We start from the raw sequence: 22,242 nt of genomic DNA, 5'->3' as shown, positions 1-22,242 counted from the left end.
AAGGACATAATTCCTCTGTGCAGCAATGAGGATAAACCTCAGATCACGGATCCAATCCGCATCATTGCTACTAACATCTTTCAACACAATTTTTCTCTAGGAACATATCAAAATAAACATATGAAAGCAATAACACGAGCTATTGATCTACAACATAATTTGCATAATACTACCAGGACTAAGTTCATGATAAATTTAAGTTCAATTAATCATATTACTTAAGAACTCCCACTTAGATAGACATCCCTCTAATCCTCTAAGTGATCACGTGATCCAAATCAACTAAACCATGTCCGATCATCACGTGAGATGGAGTAGTTTCATTGGTGAACATCGCTATGTTGATCATATCTACTATATGATTCACGCTCGACCTTTCGGTCTCCGTGTTCCGAGGCCATATCTATATATGCTTGGCTCGTCAAGTATAACCTGAGTATTCCGCGTGTGCAACTGTTTTGCACCCGTTGTATTTGAACGTAGAACCTATCACACCCGATCATCACGTGGTGTCTCAGCACGAAGAACTTTCGCAACGGTGCATACTCAGGGAGAACACTTCTTGATAATTAGTGAGAGATCATCTTAAAATGCTACCGTCAAACTAAGCAAAATAAGATGTATAAAAGATAAACATCATATGCAATCAAAATATGTGACATGATATGGCCATCATCATCTTGCGCCTTTGATTTCCATCTCCAAAGTACTGTTATGATCTCTATCAACACCGGCATGACACCATGATCTCCATCATCTTGATCTATATCAATGTGTCGTCACGTGGTCGTCTCGCCAACAATTGCTCTTGCAACTATTTCTATCGCAGAGCGATAAAGTAAAGCAGTTATTGGGCGCTTGCATCTTATGCAATAGAGAGACAACCATAAGGATTTTGCCAGTTGCCGATAACTTCAACAAAACATGATCATCTCATACAACAACTTATATCTCATCACGTCTTGACCATATCACATCACAACATGCCCTGCAAAAACAAGTTAGACGTCCTCTACTTTGTTGTTGCAAGTTTTACGTGGCTGCACGTCGGGAGAACCGGTCTCGCGTAAGCGTACGCGTAATGTCGGCCCGGGCCGCTTCATCCAACAATACCGCCGAACCAAAGTATGACATGCTGGTAAGCAGTATGACTTATATCGCCCACAACTCACTTGTGTTCTACTCGTGCATATAACATCAACATATAAAACCTAGGCTCGGATGCCACTGTTGGGGAACGTAGTAATTTCAAAAAAATTCCCACGCACACGCAAGATCATGGTGATGCATAGAAACGAGGGGAGAGTGTGATCTACATACCTAGTAGATCGACAACGGAAGCGTTTGGTTGATGTAGTCGTACGTCTTCACGATCCAACCGATCAAGCTCCGAAACTACGGCACCTCCGAGTTCGAGCACACGTTCAGCTCGATGACGATCCCCGGACTCCGATCCAGCAAAGTGTCAGGGAAGAGTTCCGTCAGCACAACGGTGTGGTGACGATCTTGATGTACCACAACAGCAGGGCTTCGCCTAAACTCCGCTACAGTATTATCGAGGACTATGGTGGCTGGGGGCACCCCACACGGCTAAGAAATAGATCACGTGGATCAACATATGTGTTTCTGGGGTGCCTCTGCCTCAGTATATAAAGGAGCCAAGGGGGATGGGGCCGCCGGCCAGGAGGAAGGCGCAGGAGGAGTCCTACTCCTACCGGGAGTAGGACTCCCCCCCCCAATCCTAGTTGGACTAGGATTCCCCGAGGGGGAAAGAGAGAGAGGGGGGCCGGCCACCTCTCCTAGTCCTAATAGGACTAGGGGAGGGGGGAGGCGCGCCTCCACCTTGGGCTGCCCCTTTCTCCTTTCCACTAAAGCCCATTAAGGCCCATATGGCTCCCGGGGGGTTCCGGTAACCTCCCGGTACTCCGGTAAAATCCCGATTTCACCCGGAACACTTCCGATGTCCAAACATAGGCTTCCAATATATCAATCTTTATGTCTCAACCATTTAGAGACTCCTCGTCATGTCCGTGATCACATCCGGGACTCCGAACAACCTTCGGTACATCAAAATGCATAAACTCATAATATAACTGTCATCGTAACCTTAAGCGTGCGGACCCTACGGGTTCGAGAACAATGTAGACATGACCGAGACACGTCTCCGGTCAATAACCAATAGCGGGACCTGGATGCCCATATTGGCTCCTACATATTCTACGAAGATCTTTATCGGTCAGACCGCATAACAAAAACGTTGTTCCCTTTGTCATCGGTATGTTACTTGCCCGAGATTCGATCGTCGGTATTCCAATACCTAGTTCAATCTCGTTACCGGCAAGTCTCTTTACTCGTTCTGTAATACATCATCCCGCATCTAACTCATTTAGTTCAATGCTTGCAAGGCTTAAGTGATGTGCATTACCGAGAGGGCCCAGAGATACCTCTCCGACAATCGGAGTGACAAAACCTAATCTAGAAATACGCCAACCCAACATGTACCTTTGGAGACACCTGTAGTACTCCTTTATAATCACCCAGTTACGTTGTGACCTTTGGTAGTACCCAAAGTGTTTCTCCGGTAAACGGGAGTTGCATAATCTCATAGTTATAGGAACATGTATAAGTCATGAAGAAAGCAATAGCAACATACTAAACGATCGGGTGCTAAGCTAATGGAATGGGTCATGTCAATCAGATCATTCAACTAATGATGTGACCTCGTTAATCAAATAACAACTCTTTGTCTATGGTTAGGAAACATAACCATCTTTGATTAACGAGCTAGTCAAGTAGAGGCATACTAGTGACACTCTGTTTGTCTATGTATTCACACATGTATTATGTTTCCGGTTAATACAATTCTAGCATGAATAATAAACATTTATCATGAAATAAGGAAATAAATAATAACTTTATTATTGCCTCTAGGGCATATTTCCTTCATCATACACCAAGTTTTGCTGATGCTTCAAGTACATCAAGTTCACCACAAATGCATCAAGTTTCACCACAAATACATAGTTCACCACAAATGCATCTAGTTTCATACATAGTTCACCACAAAGTTGAAGACAAATGCATTATTTCCTTCCTTTCCCCCTCTTAGCCGGTGCAGCATCCTTCCCCTTCACTAAGCGCCTTCTCCTCTGCAGCGGCACCTCCACCTCCTCTTCCTCCTCCTCCTCTGAGGCGGCCTCGATCACTGGGTCCTTACATGCCTTCCTTGCGTATTTGCCCGGAGTATACTTTCCACGCCTTTGACTAGGCTGAGGCGCATCGGGCATCTGCGAGGTGTTAATCTCATCATGCGTCTGTTCATCCCCCTCCTCCTCCATGTCATCAACCGATTCTTCGCCTTGCTGTTGAGTGCCGCTGGATGATGATCTCGACCTCGAAGCTATAGGGACGGCGACATCGGTGGAGCGGCAGCCTAGTAGAGCACCAAGACCACGTGCCCAAGACTTGCTCTGCTATGAAATTGACATATCATGAAGTAAGGAGATATGCCTAAAAAATGTGTATGAAAAACAAATTATCAAATGTCATACCTCAACAAAAGCATTAAGCTTATTGTACGACTCTTCACCTGGAGGGTACTTGAGTGCCTCACCGGCGTCGTTCACATGCTTCGAGAGCTCGTTTTGCTGTTGGACACAATAGGACAAATCATTTTGGCACAATGTAGGCAAGCATATAGATATAACGGTAACTTACCACAAAGCGGATAGTTGGCGCCAATTCATACCGTCTACCATCTCTAATAAGCATGTTGTACTCCATATTGGCCATCCGATCAAAACCTGGATTAGGTTCATGTAATATGTCCCCTGGCTGAAATACGGGTGCGTTAAGTTGAGTACGGGCAACAGAACGAAACCACACAAGATAATTGTTGAATGCTTCCGTATCAAAAGGCCGCAGGCGAGGCTTAGAAGTCGATTGACGCAATGAAAGCTCAATCTTATTGAGCTTGTGCTTGAACTCCTAGATATACATGTCATGCTCTCGATCCCATTTTTTATACGCTTCTGCTTCATCTTGTCAAGACTGCATAGCATTTGACAATTGCATTTTTGTTAGTATTTTGAAAACAATGGAGAAAGCATTAGTCGCCGCTAAGCACTTACCTATGCAAATGTAGCGAAGTGTCCTTGTACTTCGGTGGGGTCTCTTGAAATAAGCCAAACTGTGTCATAACTCATTGTGGCTGATAAAACTCAACAGCATAATAACAAATCAACGGGCAACACATCCGCCATAAGTGTGCTTCCTATAGACACTTTGGGTTAAGTCTGAAAGTAATAAAACCAGCTCCCCTACCAATATTGCCCTCCGTTCCGTATGGTTCCCAGGTAACCTATAAACAAAGATTAAGAAAAAACTACATTGTTAGTATGAATTTTGGAAAACCGAACAAACCGAAGAGACGAAGCAAGAGGCTACTAAGATACCTGCTCCGGGGTCATGATGTCAAGCTCGTTGCAGTAGTGCAAATACATAGTCTTTGAACTGCCAACAAAACCTTCAACCTTGGCCCACTTATATGCCCATGTAGGCATACGGTCCGGGTCATGACGATCATCCCACCAGTCGTAAGCCTTTGGTGTCGGCCGCCCCACTGGCAAGTGCCCGCAACTCCAGATCGATAATAGAAGCATCGGACCACCGATGTTGGCTTCCTTTGACTCTACAATGTTTCTTGGATTCGCGCCCCTACGACACGCCTCATCCAGCTACACACAAACAAGAAATATGTCATTACAAACTAGAGAAAATTTCTACATGGTGAACACAATATTATAAGAAAAACTACTTACCTGACGATACAAATAAGCCAATGCCGCCGTACCCCAACTGAGTCCATGCTCCCACCCAGCAAACAGCTTAAGCCACATAAAGAAAGCGTTCACGCCAGTGCCGTCAGAGAAAAGAGTCCGGCTGACTACATACCACAAGTATGCCCTGGTATACTGCTGCACTGTTTCAGCGTCCGCATCAGCCGGGCATCCCCCTGGCTCCCTCCCTATGAGTCCAACCATAATCTCACGCCATCCATCTAAATCTGTGCTAAGACAAATAGGCTTTCCTTTGATGGGAAGTGCAGTGATCAGAGAAACATCCTGCAAAGTGACAGTCATCTCCCCAGCATAGAAGTGAAAAGTATGTGTCTCAGGGCGCCATCGGTCAACGAGTGTCGTGATCGCACAAGGGTTCATCTTCGGCATCGAACGAGACACGAGTGAGATGAAAGGGAGAAGCCCGGTCTTCCGGATATACTCCGTGTATCGCTCGTCATACTGCCATGAACGAGACACGAGTGTCATGAACCGAACCGGACCTCAGGTGAAGCTGATCAAAAACCCTTCCTTCATCTGCCATGAACCGTCCACGATGCAATTGACCATATGATGGATGGATAAGAGAAGCCATCCTGCAAATTACAAATGTATATGGTAAGCCCCTTTGTCATTTGCAAATATCTGCATTAGTGCAAAAACATACATACATGTGCAAAATTTCTACACTAATTCTTCTTCCATACACCATATATGTGCATATAATTTTCTACAACATAATACACCAGATATTTGCACTAATTCTTCCATACACCATATATATGTGCGTGCATAACCTAACCAAATTCATAGCACTTTCATAATAAACCTATATCATACATATTGTAAGCCATACATATCCTAAATCACACTAATCCCTACATTATCACAGCAAAATCCACTATACATTTCAACAAAAAGATGAACTAGGGTTTCACCCAAATCAATCAAATGGAGAGATTTCAACCAATAGATAGAGGGGAAAGGGAGGAGAATACCTTCAGGATTCGAAGGGAAACCGGATCCACCGATCTTCGGCTCTGATCCGCAGCTCTAGAGTGGGGAGAGGGAGGGGCGATTTCAGGGGCGCCATGGAGTGGGGAAAGAACAGAGAGAGGAAAGACAGAACGAACAAAGAGGAGAGGGGCTCGGGCGGCGATGTAGTGAAGGGGTATGGTGCCCCGGGCCGGGGCGTCGTGGTACAGCCCATGGCGCCCTGGGCCAAGGTGTCATGGGCCCAAGGCCAAGCCAACGTGGCAGTCAGCGCTGACCAGTATGGCGCCCTTGACCGAGGCGTTATGTTGTCTAGCATGGCACCCCGGGTGCGGGCGTCATGCATGTAGGGCCATTTTGTGCTGAACTTCGGCCAAAGGGCCAGTTTTGTGATTTTTCACCATATACTATACTCATGTATACTGAATGCTGGAACAGATTTGTGGTAGTGGTCAGTACTCAGTAGTGACAAGTCAATTAATGTTTCCATGTGCATGATGAAACAAGCAGAAAATATGAACTAACAAGTAGCACCGTAGTGCAGAGAATTTTCTTTTTTTAAGAATGAAGCTACAGAAGCCCAAACTCCGATGGAATCTCGTAAGTGCACAAATTTAGCTGAATGTGCTCTTTAAGACCAATTCCGGGATCGAAGTCATTGACTCATGATAACCTTTTTCAGTAATTAGTTTATCAGAGAAATGCCCTGAAATTATGCAACTAGTATAGTTGCATATATATGGTACTATAGTATACCACAGAGAGACCTCTATGAAACTGTAGGAACCAATGTGCAAGTTAATTTTGTGTAACTCTTACAGATCTGAAGTTACCAATGCATGTCCGGATGTCCCCTCGCAATATCCATAGCACTAATATACTAGCTTACGACACTCTACAAACGCGAATGCAGACATCCGTTTGATCGTGACGCATCTCTTTGAGAAAAAATGAATAAGAACTCAAGAAGCAACAGAAATAATAAAAATTCTTCCATGAGAAACATTTATCACCAAATGCCATACAATAAACAGATGAGTGTAAGCAAGTAAAACATGGGCTGGCGGCAAATACCATGATATGCAGTCGCTCGACATTGGGAAAGCATTTGAGGAAAACGGGCACCATCTCTGCCTCATCACGGACATCGAAACACACTTTTAAGCTCAGGATCTTCACGCTTGGGACAATGGTGCTCAGGATGGCCTTCATCCCAGACTGAAATTCACCCAATTTAAGACCAAAGATGACACAGTTAGGTCATGTAATGTACCTTCACATATTTGTTAACTCCACACATGGACAAACTGAAAAAGACAATTGTATGTACGTACCATCACTAGTAGGGAAAACCCTAGCAGTACCGCTGGTTTTGTGCTCACTAGTAGCGCGGGTAGGCGCGCTACTAATAAGGCGCTATAGCTATTGCTTAGCAGTAACGCGTGTTCGCACGCGCTACTGCTAGGACAAATAGCTGCAGCGTTTGTTCACTCCCACGCTATTGCTAATGTAACTACTGGCAGCGTGTTTCCTCTCTATCGCTACTAGTATTCTTTTTTTATTTTTTTATTTCTAGTGTATTTATGCGCCATCGTACATATTGGTATAATACCAGTTATGAGGTTTACATCATTATGTCCATAACAGTGTGTCAAATGAAGGTGAATTATGTTCAAGTGGAGGCAATATGTGATGCATGTCAAAAGTATACTACTAATCCAAACTTGATCAGTTTGGACTAGTAGTACTTTCGATGTGCACCACATGTTGCCTCCACTTGAAAATAATCCGCCAGCACAAGCTATTTAATCATCATCATAGTCATTACCACCAACATTATTTATTTAATCACCACTAACACTAGCTAATAATAATCATCATAGTCATTACCACCAACACTAGCTATTTTATCATCATAGTAATAGTGTAGCACATCATCATCCTCAAACTCATTTCTAGCTAGCTAATCACTCCTGCTGCTCTCTTTTAGGTAAAATAACATAAAACATGTGTAGCTCTCCTCCTTGATCAAGTTGGAGCATGCAGATGAACCTGTCTTCTAATCGTGGGTAGCGCATCTGTTTGCTGCCCCCTAGTACTTCTCTGCACTTCTCCATCACACATTTGGCCCAGTCTTAGACTATTAAGCATCCGTCGCTAATCTTGAATGCACTAAAGTAATCTGTAGGATATCTTGGCCGTAAGCTAATAATACTCATGGTACCTTTAGTCTCGATCCCATAAGGCACAACATTCATCGGGAGTCCCTGTTGAAGAACATCGTATGGTAACATACTTAGCAATGAAGTTTAGCTTCAAAAATAATGTATGGAAAAGATGCACTGATGAAAAATAGTAAAAATCTTACCATCCTTCCTAAATAGATGTGACCGTAGTTCATTACGAACACTATTGGTCGCACGTTTTCAGTACTAACATTTCTAAATGCAGGAAGAAAATTTGTCTTGACAGTATCAAGATCCTCAAGCCATGAAACATAATGACTTAGCTCCTCATAGTTTAGTTCAGCCTCGGGACAGTAGTAGGTCCTGTCTACCAAGCGCTGGACATGTTTGCTTGCACTGAAATAAGCTGACAATACAAATTAGTTGTCAACTATTTTTGAATAAACAATATCAAAGACATAAATATGGTTGAGAAACTTACATAATGGTATACCTGGAGGCGTCTGCACATCGACCCAGATGTCAGTATTACCTTCAATATCATCTTCTGGACGAATATCAAAGGTGATAACCATATCAGGCTCAAATGCATAAGTCTTGCATAGTGATCGCCATGTTTTGCATCCAAAATAGGTGTAGTCATCTGAATTGTATAATTTTGCGTGGAAAATATAACCATGCTCGGTCTTCAAGTAAACTTTCTTTTCCTCCATAGTACGACTGAAACCTATCTTATCCAATACAAAAACTCTTGCATGGCAGGGGATACGCTAGTAGAATAGTAAAAAAAGACTTGTCATGCTTAATGTCATGCTTAAATTATAAGTTGAAGCAAATGAAGCAAATGTCATGCTTAATTACGAAAAAAGACTTGTCGTTGTGACTTACTGTATCCACTTCGAAGTTCTCGTCCAGCTTGATGCTGAAGCGCCTATCATCATCTAGGAAGACTAGTAGAGTGCCCGTGCGTTGCCACGGGCCTTAAAAATTGAGAACATTCTTTTATTGATATTATTATTAGTATTCAATATCGGGCTACTGATTACATCACTATGCCTTCCTTCTCATTGCAGGTTGGTTGTTACTGATTGCATATCAAATTTCACATGTATAGAAAAGATAGCCAATCACATACGAAAATATTGAGATCCACTTCACTTGCAATGTAATTCGGTAACATATACGACCAGATATAATGAACAAAACAAATAAAGTCATACAAAAACATAGAACTCTTTATTGGGCATTACAAATGATAGGTGGCACATGGAGGCCCTTTTATGTTTAAGATTAATCATCTCATGAAAGCATGTCTGTTATTATCCATTATTTAAGAGTGAAGTGCATTGTAGGTCCTCAAACTATTTCCGGGGTGTCACGTAGGTCCTCCAACTATTTCAGGGGTGTCACGTAGGTCCTCGAACTACGAAAATCGTCATCCAGGTCCTCTAAGTGCTGTAAATGTGTCATTCAGGTCCAAAATCTCCCCCTCTAACGGGCCATCTGGCGCCGTTAACCGTGAGCACTGAACAATAAACCATGAACAAAAATGATGTTGGAACTGGAACGCTATTATTACTATTCACGGTTTACTGTTTAGTGTTCACGGTTAACGGCATCAGCTGGCCAGTTAGAGGGGGCCAGGGAGATTTTGGACCTGAATAACACACTTACTGCACTTCGAGAACCTGGATGACGATTTTCATAGTTTGAGGACCTACATCACACCCCTGAAATAGTTCAAGGACCTACAGTGCACTTCACTCATTATTTCAATATGACACATGTAGGATTTTGTTTCCTTATTCCAAGATTCTACAACCAGAATTCCCTGGCAAACTTTTACACATGAAATTAGGCACTTGAAACCGTACAGGTTACTACACATACCTCCTACCAATTAGAAACCATGGAAACACAAAATATTTCAACACTTTCCCATATACTATTCATAGCTTGGACAGGCCCCATCAACTTTTCTTGGCTCAAAAGGACCGAGGCCCCTCCAACTGCACTCAACTTCTTGGATATCTCTCCTTTGAAGGCCATGAAAAAAATCATACAACAAGATTGTCTGTGATCATAAATGGCATTTATAATTACTTGATATTTTCATATACAATATCTAAATAGTAAAGTTTATAGATGCAGTACTTTAAAAGAACTAAGGCTACGGGTATCCATAGCTAGAATACATAAATACAAATAATTAGAGGCATGAAACTCTAACATTAGATAGGCCCGTGTAGATTGCATACATGTAACCCTTATAAACTTCGCGTCTAATTTTTTTGCAATAGGCTTTTTACCTAGTATTTTCCTAAAAATGATACTTAAGTGAATAAAGCACTGCTCGAGATAACATTGTGAGTTGGTTCATGCTAAGATCATGCGAACTTTCACAAGGATATCGACATTGACCACTCCAGCCAGTAGATTCTCCAAGGAAAAATAATCCTATTCTACACATAGAGAAAACCTATATCATTCTTTAGTATAAATTAAGGCTTGACATTCCACTTTAGCTTATATTTTGTTCAATCTATATACATGGAAGATAATGTTGTGCTAACAAATTAGAACTTGTATCATTAATTATTAGTAGCAAATATTCTTTCCATAAAAAATTAAACATGTCAAATTCTCGCTGTGAAATTATGTCTTGGGTCTAGCTTAACCTATTCAGCAAGCTACCATTGACCATATTGTAATCCATATGAAAAAGAGACGAACATCATATTCTACTGAAAAACAACAATGTGAAGCCCTCTCCACCACGTTTCGCTTCATATTACATTATTCTCACTTACCACACATACTACAATTCAACCATGCATATCAGTGAAATATAGGAATGGATCTCTAGTACAACAATATATGCACACTTTTTTTCCAAAGTGACTTCTATGTTTGCTACTACTATCTTCTACACACAGCCCCTACAACAGAATTGACTGTGGTCTCAAGTTCCTTCTCCCACTAACCATCTCTGTCACAATTTTGCTGTAGCTATTCTAAATAGATGTCGTGGTCTGCCTCGGATACTCGTGCCTGAGAAGAGGCTACCCCATTGAACATGCATTGTTATACACCAGGCAAGAAAACTTTGAACTGCACCACACAACGCCGACCACAATGTCACGTCCATGAACAAAATTAAGTGTTCTTGGCTTCCGGCCTTGGCCAAAAACTGCACCAGAACTGCCAGAACGCCATGTGGTCTCTTAAGAGGCGGGAAGAGCTAGGGAGCACCATGACACGCCGTCTACAGCTCGGTGGTGGTGCTGGTGGGTGGTGTTGATCTCATCACCCTGGCAATGGCTCCATGGAGGGTTCGGGATTTTTTGGAGCGTGCTATTACACTGGATGAGACGTGTGTCTCCCTCCCGTGAGCTTGCGATGATGGGATCATGGCCGTCGTCGTCCATGCCTAATTGGCACATGAAACTGAACGAAGAAACACTCAACATATTTCTTCATGCAAAATCAAATACTATTGCAACTAAAATATATAATGCAATAACGAGTGTTTCAATGTTCTTCTGTTTATAGTCAGCGGGCAACAAGTTACAAATATGTTCTTCTTTCATCACTTGTTATTTTTGTGTACCTCAGGCTTGTAGACAATACGATTTTGTTAGCCTGCACCACTACACTGATCTTTTGAAATGATAAATTTTAGCAACTATGTCAACAGTACTAAATGGCAGAAAAAAAGAGAAACAACACCAACTTTAGCTTCACCAAAATTTCCTCAATATGTAGGAATAAAACAACGGATCTCAGCTACTTTTCATAAACCATGAAAATATGTAGAAACTTTAATTTTTCAACCAAAATAACACAATGGTGCATTGAAATAGGAAAAGAAGCACATAAACGACAATTACCTTCCTCGTGTAGTAGAGAAACACCATCAATGAATAGTCTCAATAAGCTTTCTGGATGTTTCAGTCTTCGGACGTAATATTCAGTTCTGACATAATATTAAGTTCAGAGAGGAAATCCCCGTGTAGTAAGGTATGTTGTGTATGCCGGCAATGTCGCGGGAGAGGCATGCCCCAGGAGTGGCACTGCAGATGCACGCCTTGCACCCCAGTCCCTCGCCATGCAACAGAGAAGCACCGCCACAGCTCGCTGGCCACCGGCAGGGAATAGCAAGGTGTGGCGCCGCAGACCCATGCCTTGTACCCCCATCCCTTGCCCTGCAAGGCAGCCTGTCGTCAGGATCGACACCATCTTTAATGTAATCTTTTCCAATACAAACCGCGTCTTTAAAATACAGCAGCGCAAAACACTTACAGACCAAAGTACTCTAAAGTGATATTTCCAGTTCACACAAAAATGTGATATTTCCAAAATAAAAGTTTGGCGTTGCTAATTTCAGTATCTACATAGAGCAAAGCCTTTAACAGAAAACATCAATGGATTTAAGATGGTGGGAGGATTCTGGATAGTTGGCCTCACCGGAAATAGAGGCATTCGGTTGTGCTCGACGCGGATATGATAGTAAGTAGTGAATAAATCACAATTTTATTTCAGGTATGAATTATTAGGAATTTGATGCCACCTTAGAATTAACATATTGTATCTATATTTTGTAACATCTAATTTCAGGTCGTCAAGTGGCTCAGGTTGTAGGGTGTAGTTACAGATGTACAAAGATCACGACAATGAGTAAACATACAATCTAAATTTATTCTGAAAGTCATGCATCTAGACCAAACAAATTGAGTTTGGTAAACGGTATACGTGAATTTTCACAGCTTTGCTCAAGTCGTCCGGATCCGGTCACCTCCAGCAGACCTCGCAAGTCATAACAATAGTTTCCTTGTGCTAACCCTGCAACCCATTAGTCAAAAACATCAAGTCTATTTAGATATGTATTGAAAAGTAAGGATTATAAAATTCAAATAAGGGAAAAATAAGAGATATAATATAAAGATATAGTTCTGAAATTGTGTGGTGGTCCAGTGTCTCACCCTTCAGAACAATTTTCAGGAAGGTGTTTGGGTCCAATATAGTGGGTATATCATTGTTTCATTGCACATCCATACCATCAATGATCCATCAAACAATGGCCACATCTCATTGTTGATCAACAGTGACTAATTTAACTTGAGATGCAAATAACCCATTGGTATAAACCAGTTGTAATACCGAAGATCGTCTCCAGTCATCGTTGAGCAATCACCCGCCTATGAGTCAACAAAATTGATGTTGAGGACAGCGATGTTAAATTCAGATAAAACTCCATCATAAATCACTAAGAACATCAATTTCAAGGACCAGCATCATGCCACTTTCCCAAACGCTTGGTGTCCTAAATCAAACTATTTCAATTGCATGATGTCTGTCGATGAAACAAAGCAAAAGTAGTGCAGATTGGAATGCTAGAAGACCCCCCCCCCCCAACCTCGCATGTTTCTAAACATGAGAAAATTAGTTACTAAAGCCAAAATAATGCATATCTATATATTATGTAATTCACTCTAAAATATGAAAATCACATTATACAAGTCAAGCATACTCAAAGGAACTGGTAATATTTTTTTCCAGCACATCTCAGTCGAACAGCTAATTCCAAGATGGGCATTATATGGCTCTCCCCAGCTTGGTAGGCTGCACCATGCTTCTTTCTCCAAATAGAAGAGCATAGTAAATGTTTTAGTAAATACATGGAGACGACGCATGGCACGAAACCATTATCCAGCAGTTGAAAAGCATCAAACTGGACGAGTTGACGAACTTTACCTACTTGACAATCCCGCAGCCCCATCGAGCCTCGCGTCGAGCCCGCCAACCTCGGAGAATAATGAATCCCCACAGCTGCCGACTATTCCACCTGCTTCCACAAGCACCCCTTCGGCCGCCAGCAATGCCGCCTCCCGCCACCGATGGTCAACGTAAACATGCACAGAAACAATGAAATGGATAACACTTTTGCCCCCTCTATTACACATGAGAACCATCAAATTCAAACCTCGTCACAAAGCAGAGCATAATGTACTCAATAAAAATCAAGTAACCCTCCCTCACCAGCATCTACTCAATTAGACTACTAATCCGGCTACCTTCTTTTCGGGGCAAAAAATAACAAATCTACACCACCCTCGCGCAAGCAAGAAGTAATATATAGTGAAAAAATCAAACACAAATTCGACAAAGAATACACTGTACGGACGCAACTATTTTCCACAATGTTATCTGGTGATAAATTTGCAGCTATTTTTTGGACATATTTTCCACGAATGTCATACAACAACAACAACAACAACAACAACAACAACAACAACAACAAAGCTTTAGTCCCAAACAAGTTGGGGTAGGCTAGAGGTGAAACCCATAAGATCTCGCAACCAACTCATGGCTTTGGCACATGGATAGCAAGCTTCCACGGACCCCTGTCCATAGCTAGCTATTTGGTGATACTCCAATCCTTCAGGTCTCTCTTGACGGACTCCTTCCATGTCAAATTCGGTCTACCCGCTCTCTCTTGACATTCTTCGCACGCTTTAGCCGTCCACTATGCACCGGAGCTTCTGGAGGCCTGCGCTGAATATGCCCAAACCATCTCAGACGATGTTGGACAAGCTTCTCTTCAATTGGTGCTACCCCAACTCTATCTCGTATATCATCATCCCGGACTCGATCCTTCCTCGTGTGGCCACACATCCATCTCAACATACGCATCTCCGCCATACCTAACTGTTGAACATGTCGCCTTTTAGTCGGCCAACACTCAGCGCCATACAACATTGCGGGTCGGACCGCCGTCCTGTAGAACTTGCCTTTTAGCTTTTGTGGCACTCTCTTGTCACAGAGAATGCCAGAAGCTTGGCGCCACTTCATCCATCCGGCTTTGATTCGATGGTTCACATCTTCATCAATACCCCCATCCTCCTGCAGCATTGACCCCAAATACCGAAAGGTGTCCTTCTGAGGTACCACCTGGCCGTCAAGGCTAACCACCTCCTCACACCTAGTAGTACTGAAACCGCACATCATGTACTCGGTTTTAGTTCTACTAAGCCTAAACCCTTTCGATTCACGGGTTTGTCTCCATAACTCTAACTTCCTATTTTCCACGAATGTCATCTGGTGAAAAATTTCTATTCGCTATGAAAACATTTGTCAATGTTTCACACAAAAAATCAGATTTTTTAATTATTTTACTATTCACCCAGGTTCAAGTGAGCTAGGGATTAGAAAAACATTTTTGGACAAAGTACTACAGAAATAATCCAAGCAATCCTACTATAATATCAAGGCACACATATAAGTGATTATTCTCTCATGCAAACTGAAGTACTCCCTCTGTTTCTAAATATAAGTCCATTTAGAAATTTCAATATGGACTACATACGGATGCATATAGACATTCTTTAGAGTGTAGATTCATTCAGTAGTCCATATTGGAATATGTAAAAAGACTTATACTTAGGAATGGAGGGAGTAGTATATATCCACCTAACGGGCTTTAATCATATGAACATGGTACAGGCAAGGAGGACATTAGCTAAGAAATGTAGTATCAAAGATTAGATAGATGAACATGCAAAATTTGATGTAGAAAACAAGGATAATCTTACCTGAATCTCTTCCGATGACTGCGCCTTGGCAGAGATGATATAGAAAATCTCGACTGGGGTGTATTACTCAATGGGGGTGTCGTCTGGTAGCGGCGGCGTGCACGGCTGCATCAGAGTGTGACCCGCCACCACGGGCATAGGCGTTACAGATTGGCGAGTGGAGGTCGACGAAGGCGCTGGCATGCCTGCACGAGACATGCGCAAAATTATCAAATCAACATTGAACGTACCATATAGATGGATCTCTCAAAATATACTCTCATTCATCAATTCCTTTTTAGAAAATAAATGAAGTGGCTGGACCAATCTTAGCTCTGCTTGTATGTTGCTGCTCCAAAATCATCCTCGAACTGGAGATTGACGGTCATAAACTATGCATTAACTCTAAGGCAGAAACTTATTATCATCTTCAAAATAAGCTCATGAGTAAGAAGATATCCATGAGAAGTACATCAAATTATGTATGAAAATATCTGAACCAAACAGAGCGCCTATTTATTCTCATCTCATAGTTTTCATTCACTAAAATGTGCCGTTGGCCTAATATGCATGTCTGACCAAAAGTGTGATGAGGTGTTGGATCAGAGGTTTTAGTTAGGTCATGAACTGATCCCATCACTCAACAGTTAACACGAGAGTTTGGCGAGAGCAACAAAAAGTATGGTTAGCATATACGAAACACAAGTACAGATCCATAAGCAGAGGACACATATGGCCTGTGTGTTACTTGTTGTGGTGAAACCGTATGCTTTTTGACCAAATATATATATGCAAGGCAACATGCAGATGAATAGCATGAAGATGTGGGCAAAAAGGCACACGTTTGTTTAAGTAGGTTTGATAGGATGCTTAAAATAAGAAGGTTTACTATAACCATGGGCCTTGTAGTAGAAGAAACAACAAAGTAACAATGCTGCCGAAACAAACGGGATCTAGGAATTAAAGCATGGACAAAAGAATGCAAATACCGAATACTTGTAAGAATAGAAATGCAAATTAAAACGGATCTACTAACCCATAATTTTTAAATACAAATTATTTGAATATATTACAAATCAAAAGCTTGCAAGAATAGAGATGGTCAGATGGAACATACCGAATACCGACAGCGCACTAAAGACAATCACGAGGCAAATGCCCTTTCCGAGACCTCATTGCAGTAAATGTTCGAATAATATCCTTATCATCAACGGACTTGAGTACCACCTGCTCATTGTAACTTGTAACACATGACTTGAACCATTCATTATTGATCTTGCTACGCAGTTTGCTCCCTATTAAAAAATAAGAAAACAGTTTTCTCTCTATTAGTGCTCGACAGAAAAACAGAACTGTTCATAAAACTTTAGAAAATTGACAAATCAAAAATACAGTCATGCAAACTTAAAGAAAATGACATGTTTGGCTTGACAAAACAAGGATTATAGGATCAGGAAAATCAGCTTTATCGACAAAATCTGATCTATATACAATAGTGTCTATATAACTTTAAAGTAGATACTTGGTTGCAGCTAAAATAGAATCAAGTGCTGCCGGCAGGTCCGGTCCTCGGATTTTAGGGGCCCAGGGCGAAACAAAAATCCAGGGCCTTTAGTATAAAGGTCTAAATAATAATCAATCTATGTAGACATAAATTTAGAGGCCAAAAAAGGGCATCTAAAATCATTAAGCATATCAAATAATAAAATCATCCGAGATGCAAATTAGTAAATTAGTAATGATAGTAACTATCTATCTCATCCAACAATTTCTTCTCAATGCATACTTTCGAGATGGCATGACAGTACTAAAATTGAAAAGGACAATTATTTTTAGAAATTAGCATAAAGCTATGATAATATAAGATCCAGTTAAAAATCATCATCAAGAATCTGCCTCTCGCCTCTGGTTCATAAAACCTGCTAGGCATACCTTATCTAGAATCTGCCTCTCACCTCTTGTTGTGATGAACGACGTTTATTATCACCTGGACGGCAGTGCTAACGACCTGATTGGTAAACTATAGAGATCGGAGAGGAGAAACAATCAGGCAAATCGCTGGACAAATCTAGAATCAGAAACGCATAGGTCGCTGCTTGTTCGGAGGAAGAAAGATGAACAGCCAGATGTACGTACCTGGTGGCGCTAACGTCCTAGACTCCAGTCGAAATCAAATTAGGGCGCGGCAGTGCGGACACACCAGGAACTTAATTAGGGTGCGACGAGGACGACACGCTGGATCCTCATAGGGAAGGCTCCCCCAAACCATGGAAGCTAGCGTGGTCGCGCGGAGGACGATGATGACGACAGGAGGAAGCTGAAGTGGGTGAGGTGGAGCTCCTCCGTACGCGCACATGCCAACACCCGCCCGCCTGCGATGAGGATGACGCGCCGGCTCCTCATAGGGAATCCCCAAATCGTGGAATTTGGCAGGGTCACACGGAGGATGACGATGACGACGGGAGGAATTGGGGGAGGTGTAGCTTCACCATGGCCGAGTCGAGCGAAGGAGGCCGGCGGTGGCGATTTTTGTGGAGAGAAAGATCCGATTGGGATCGAGGGGGGGGGGGAGTGGAGGTGCAAGTGTGCGTGCGACCACGTGGAGACGCGAAATCTACCCTGTGCCGCAGCGGCGGCGTCTCCCGGAGTTCGGCGGCAAGGATTGAAACCGCCCTGCCCCAGAGACTTGGCGGCGGCGTTTCCCGGAGTTCGGCGTCGGGAGCGGCGTCTCCCTCTCAGACAGCGGCGGCGGCAACGATAGATGGGATCGATGGAGTTTTTTTTTGGGGGGTGGGGTTTTTTTGGGTGGCTGCGTGGATGGGTGAGGTGGGAAGAGGGCGAAAAAAACCAGCGAAAAAAAACCGGACGAAAATGGTGGGACGAAAATAAAAACCGGAACGCGACCTACCAACTGAGATATTAGGAGTAGCGATTCCGCCGCACAGGCCGCGCTCGTCTTCGCAGTATTTGCAAATACCGAAATCCTTTTCGTCGTCAGACATTTCCTATGTTCATAGTTAAAACATTAATTGAAAATCAATCGAAGACAACTACCAGGATACTCAACACACAAATCCGGGGCACTCGATATTTCCTATATCTTTTGGCACAAATCATGCCAAAATTCACAGAAAAATCTGGCATGACCTTTGCTAAAATAGGACATATCGAGCGCCTGAAATTTTCCGGAACGGAAATGAATCAACACTCCGGCAAAACATAGGCCACTCGGAGGTGTAACCTGCAAACATGACCGGCCACTTGGGCAAGCATATATCCTATTTGAGCAACACAAGATATACATTTCAAAATATCTTATAGGACTCAAATTAGCATGCATTCAATAAGCAAAAGTAAATCATCTCATGCATCCATAAATCTTTGAATATTATCACTAATAGATCCCGAATAGTGTCATACATATAACATCACTAATACAACTATAACCCTAGCACACGACGGGTATCGGTGCGGGCGGTGGACACCCACAGAGAAGGAACCATCACGGGATCATAGCTCCAGTGAGATCCCTGGAGATCCTGCCAGGTATTGGAGAACCTGTGCTCCAACGCAAACAAGTAGCGACGGACGTGCGCGTCCTCCTCACTGACATGGTGACGCACCACCTCCGCGGGGTCCTCGAGCCTCTGGACCGTCACTGGCCCACGCGACCGCCACCAAAGAAGGTTCGGGTCAACGACAGGCTGGCTCCTCACCAACCTGCGCCCCCGGTAGGTAGCGCCTCCCAGTACCACCCCGACGGAGTCTAGTCCCAGACATGGCCCATCTGGTCAAGCAAGTGTCGTCCTCCGCCGACTCGACGACGAGGATGCAGGATAGGCATCGTCCACGTCGATGCGGGAAAAATTGCTTTAACTAAAAAAGTAGCAACAAGTTCTTACTAACTAGTTCTATTAATTCAACTAGTTCTTATTAAAAATAAACTTACTATAAATAAAAATAAACTAGTACCTAATTAGTACCTAGTTCTTACTAACTAATTAGTACCTAGGAACTACTGCCCTAATTACCATCTAATTTGATGAAGCTAGGGGTGGAAAGTGGTAGTGGATATTCCAATTATCCAACTATAAAGTGAAATAAGTTGTCAAATTTTACTCGTTTTATGATTCATCTTAAAAAATTTATTCGTTTCCACCTACATGAACCCTAACTCATTTGAGCCGCATCCGCATCCGATTCGTTTCCACTCTTACATGAACCCTAACTAATTTGATGCAACTAAAATATAAAGAAACCCTAGGCAGAGGTAGGGGAGAGGGAGGAGCAGGCGTGCTCACCTCGGGTGCCTGCGACGAGGGAGGGGCAGGCGGCGTCGAGGTCGGGGTCGGGGCTCGGGCGCGCGGCGGATGGCGGCGTCGAGGTCGGGGTCGGGGGCGGCGTCCGGGGCGGCGTTGAGGTCGGGGGCGGGGGCGGCGTTGAATCTGGGGTCGGGGCGGCGTAGAGGGTGTGCGGAGATCGCGAGGCGGCCGACGGGCGACAGCGGCGGCGAGAGTGGAGAGCTGGATTTGGGGGAAGTGGCCGTGGGGAAGGACGAACCCCGCGGTTAAGTCAGAAGTAGCAGTAGCGCATTTCAGAAAGCGCGCTACTGCTACGTTAGCTACATCGCGTTCTGGGATACACGCTACTGCTACTCCTTTCTTTTTTTCCCCTTTTTCATTTAGTTTTCTTCACATTTTATTTTTTTCCTTTCACCTTATTCTATTTCTTTCATTTTCAATTACCTTTCTATGTGCTTTCCATTTAATTTTATATCCTTTAGCAGTAGCGAGTTTAGATTAAAACGCGCTGCTACAAAGAAAGTAGCGGTAGCGCGGTTCGATATAGGTCGCTACTACTATGTATAGCCTTTCGGCTAAGCCGTGGGAATTTTAGTAGTAACGTGTTTAGAACAAGACGCGCTACTGCTAAAACTTTATCTACAGCGCGGTTTACACAGGTGCGCTACTGCTACTTAGCACCAGCGTGCTTCTTTGACACGCGCTACTGCTAAAATTCTGTGTATAAGGTTTTCCCTAGTTGTGCATGATGATAATGTCTCGGATTCTCAAGGACATGATTTTGTGGGAGCCCGGAAACGTGCAGCTTGGGGGCATCAAGAATCCTGATCAGGCCACGAATCGTCTTGCCAGGTAGCTGCAGGATGAGGCGCTCCAGCTGTGGAGCCTTCAGCACCGTGATGCTCTGCACGCACCGCAGGCTCTGGCCGACGAGGCGGAGACGCAGCCCCTACATGATTCCCTGGATGCTCAGGATCTCCAGGACGGGGCTCATGCCGACGAGGGCGCCGACGTCCCCCTGCTCCATGTAGACGCCGCAGATGCCGAGCTTGCGGAGGTGTGGGAAGGAGGTGCTGCGCGGTAACCCGGCCATGTCCGGGAACTTCCAGACGCCGACGTAGAGGCGCGTGAGGGTGGAGATGGCGAAGAGCGTGGCCGGAAGCGGCACGTCGAATGGCCACGGGCGGTTGACGAGGACGAGCTCCTAGACGCCCTTGGCGGCGAGGAGCTGAAGCCAGCACGCGAGCTGGGCCGAGTGTGGATCTTTAGAACATCTGCACTTTGGCCCTGCTATCTTGACTGTTCAATATTGTTATAAGATCTGTGCAACATAACTAACTTTTCATATGAAATTTTCTCTTTTTTGTTTCTCTCACATAACATGTCTTGAATTTCAAACCTTTGCAGTGTGGCAAAGCTTTCTATCTAGAATCTAGGGTAAATCTATCAGAATTTTTTGTCAAACATAAATATACAAAATATAATTTTTTAATCTAGAAAATCGTAATTTGTATATTTATATTTGACAAAAAAATCTGAAAGATTTATCCTAAATTCTGGATAGAAAACTTGGCTACGCTACAAAGGTTTGTACTTCAAAACATGTTTTAAGCGAGAGAAACAAAAAAGAGAAATGTATTTGCACGATCACGATGCGCGGAATGGATGGCTAGATAAGGAGGGCCTGGTGCAGGTGTTCTATTTTATGTTTTCGGAGCTGGGCCTGGTGCAGGTGTTCTATTTTATGTTTTCGGAGCTGGGCCTGGTGCGCGCTCATGTGGCTGCAGGTGAGGTGGACGCAGCGAAAGGGCCCCGGGTGTGCCTTGAGGATGCGGGCGATGGTGGCGGTGATGGCCGGCGAGTCTGCCGGCGTGGGTGGCCTGCGGCGGTCGTCCGGCCGGAGGTAGGCATCGACCAGGATAGGCTCCGCGGAGAGCCAGAGGCGGTGCCAGCCCGAGGCGAGCACGGTGGTGCGCGCGGCGTCTGTGACGGGGAGGCGGCAGATGATGTCGCGCAGGAGCACGTCGGGGAGGAGGCTGATGCGGTCGACGCCGTCGGAGGCCGGGAGGGCGGTGAGCCGCCCGATTTCGCTGACGGGCAGGTCAGGGACGAGCGAGGTGTGGATGTACATCAGCATCCGATGCGCGGCGCGGTCCATCACGTAGGGGTCGAACCCCATGCTCCGGAGGTCGGCGGTCGTCTCCACGTCCATGGTGGCGAACTGTGTCCCCCCGGCCATGGTCGACGACGAGGGAAAGCTGGGGATTTGGGGGAGTGGCGGCTGGCAAGTGAAGCCGTGGGGAGAATGGTCCGTGGCCGTCGCTTAGTTGGGCCAAATTCCCATATAGGGTTC

General features: G+C 43.9%; 2 pseudogenes; both read right to left on the bottom strand.

Moving 5' to 3' along the window:
• Window positions 1–22,128, bottom strand: part of LOC125534818 (F-box/LRR-repeat protein At3g26922-like) — a 48,335-nt pseudogene extending 26,207 nt beyond the window's left edge.
• LOC147983332 (serine/threonine-protein phosphatase 7 long form homolog) lies at window positions 3,084–5,433 on the bottom strand (annotated as a pseudogene).
• Window positions 22,129–22,242: the final 114 nt, after the last annotated feature.

This window comes from Triticum urartu, chromosome 2A (genome assembly GCF_056163025.1).
Source record: "Triticum urartu cultivar PI428250 chromosome 2A, HENAU_Tu73, whole genome shotgun sequence".
NCBI classification, from domain to species: domain Eukaryota; kingdom Viridiplantae; phylum Streptophyta; class Magnoliopsida; order Poales; family Poaceae; genus Triticum; species Triticum urartu.
The sequence above is the reverse complement of the archived record's forward strand: the minus strand, read 5'-3'. Positions and strand labels throughout refer to the sequence as shown.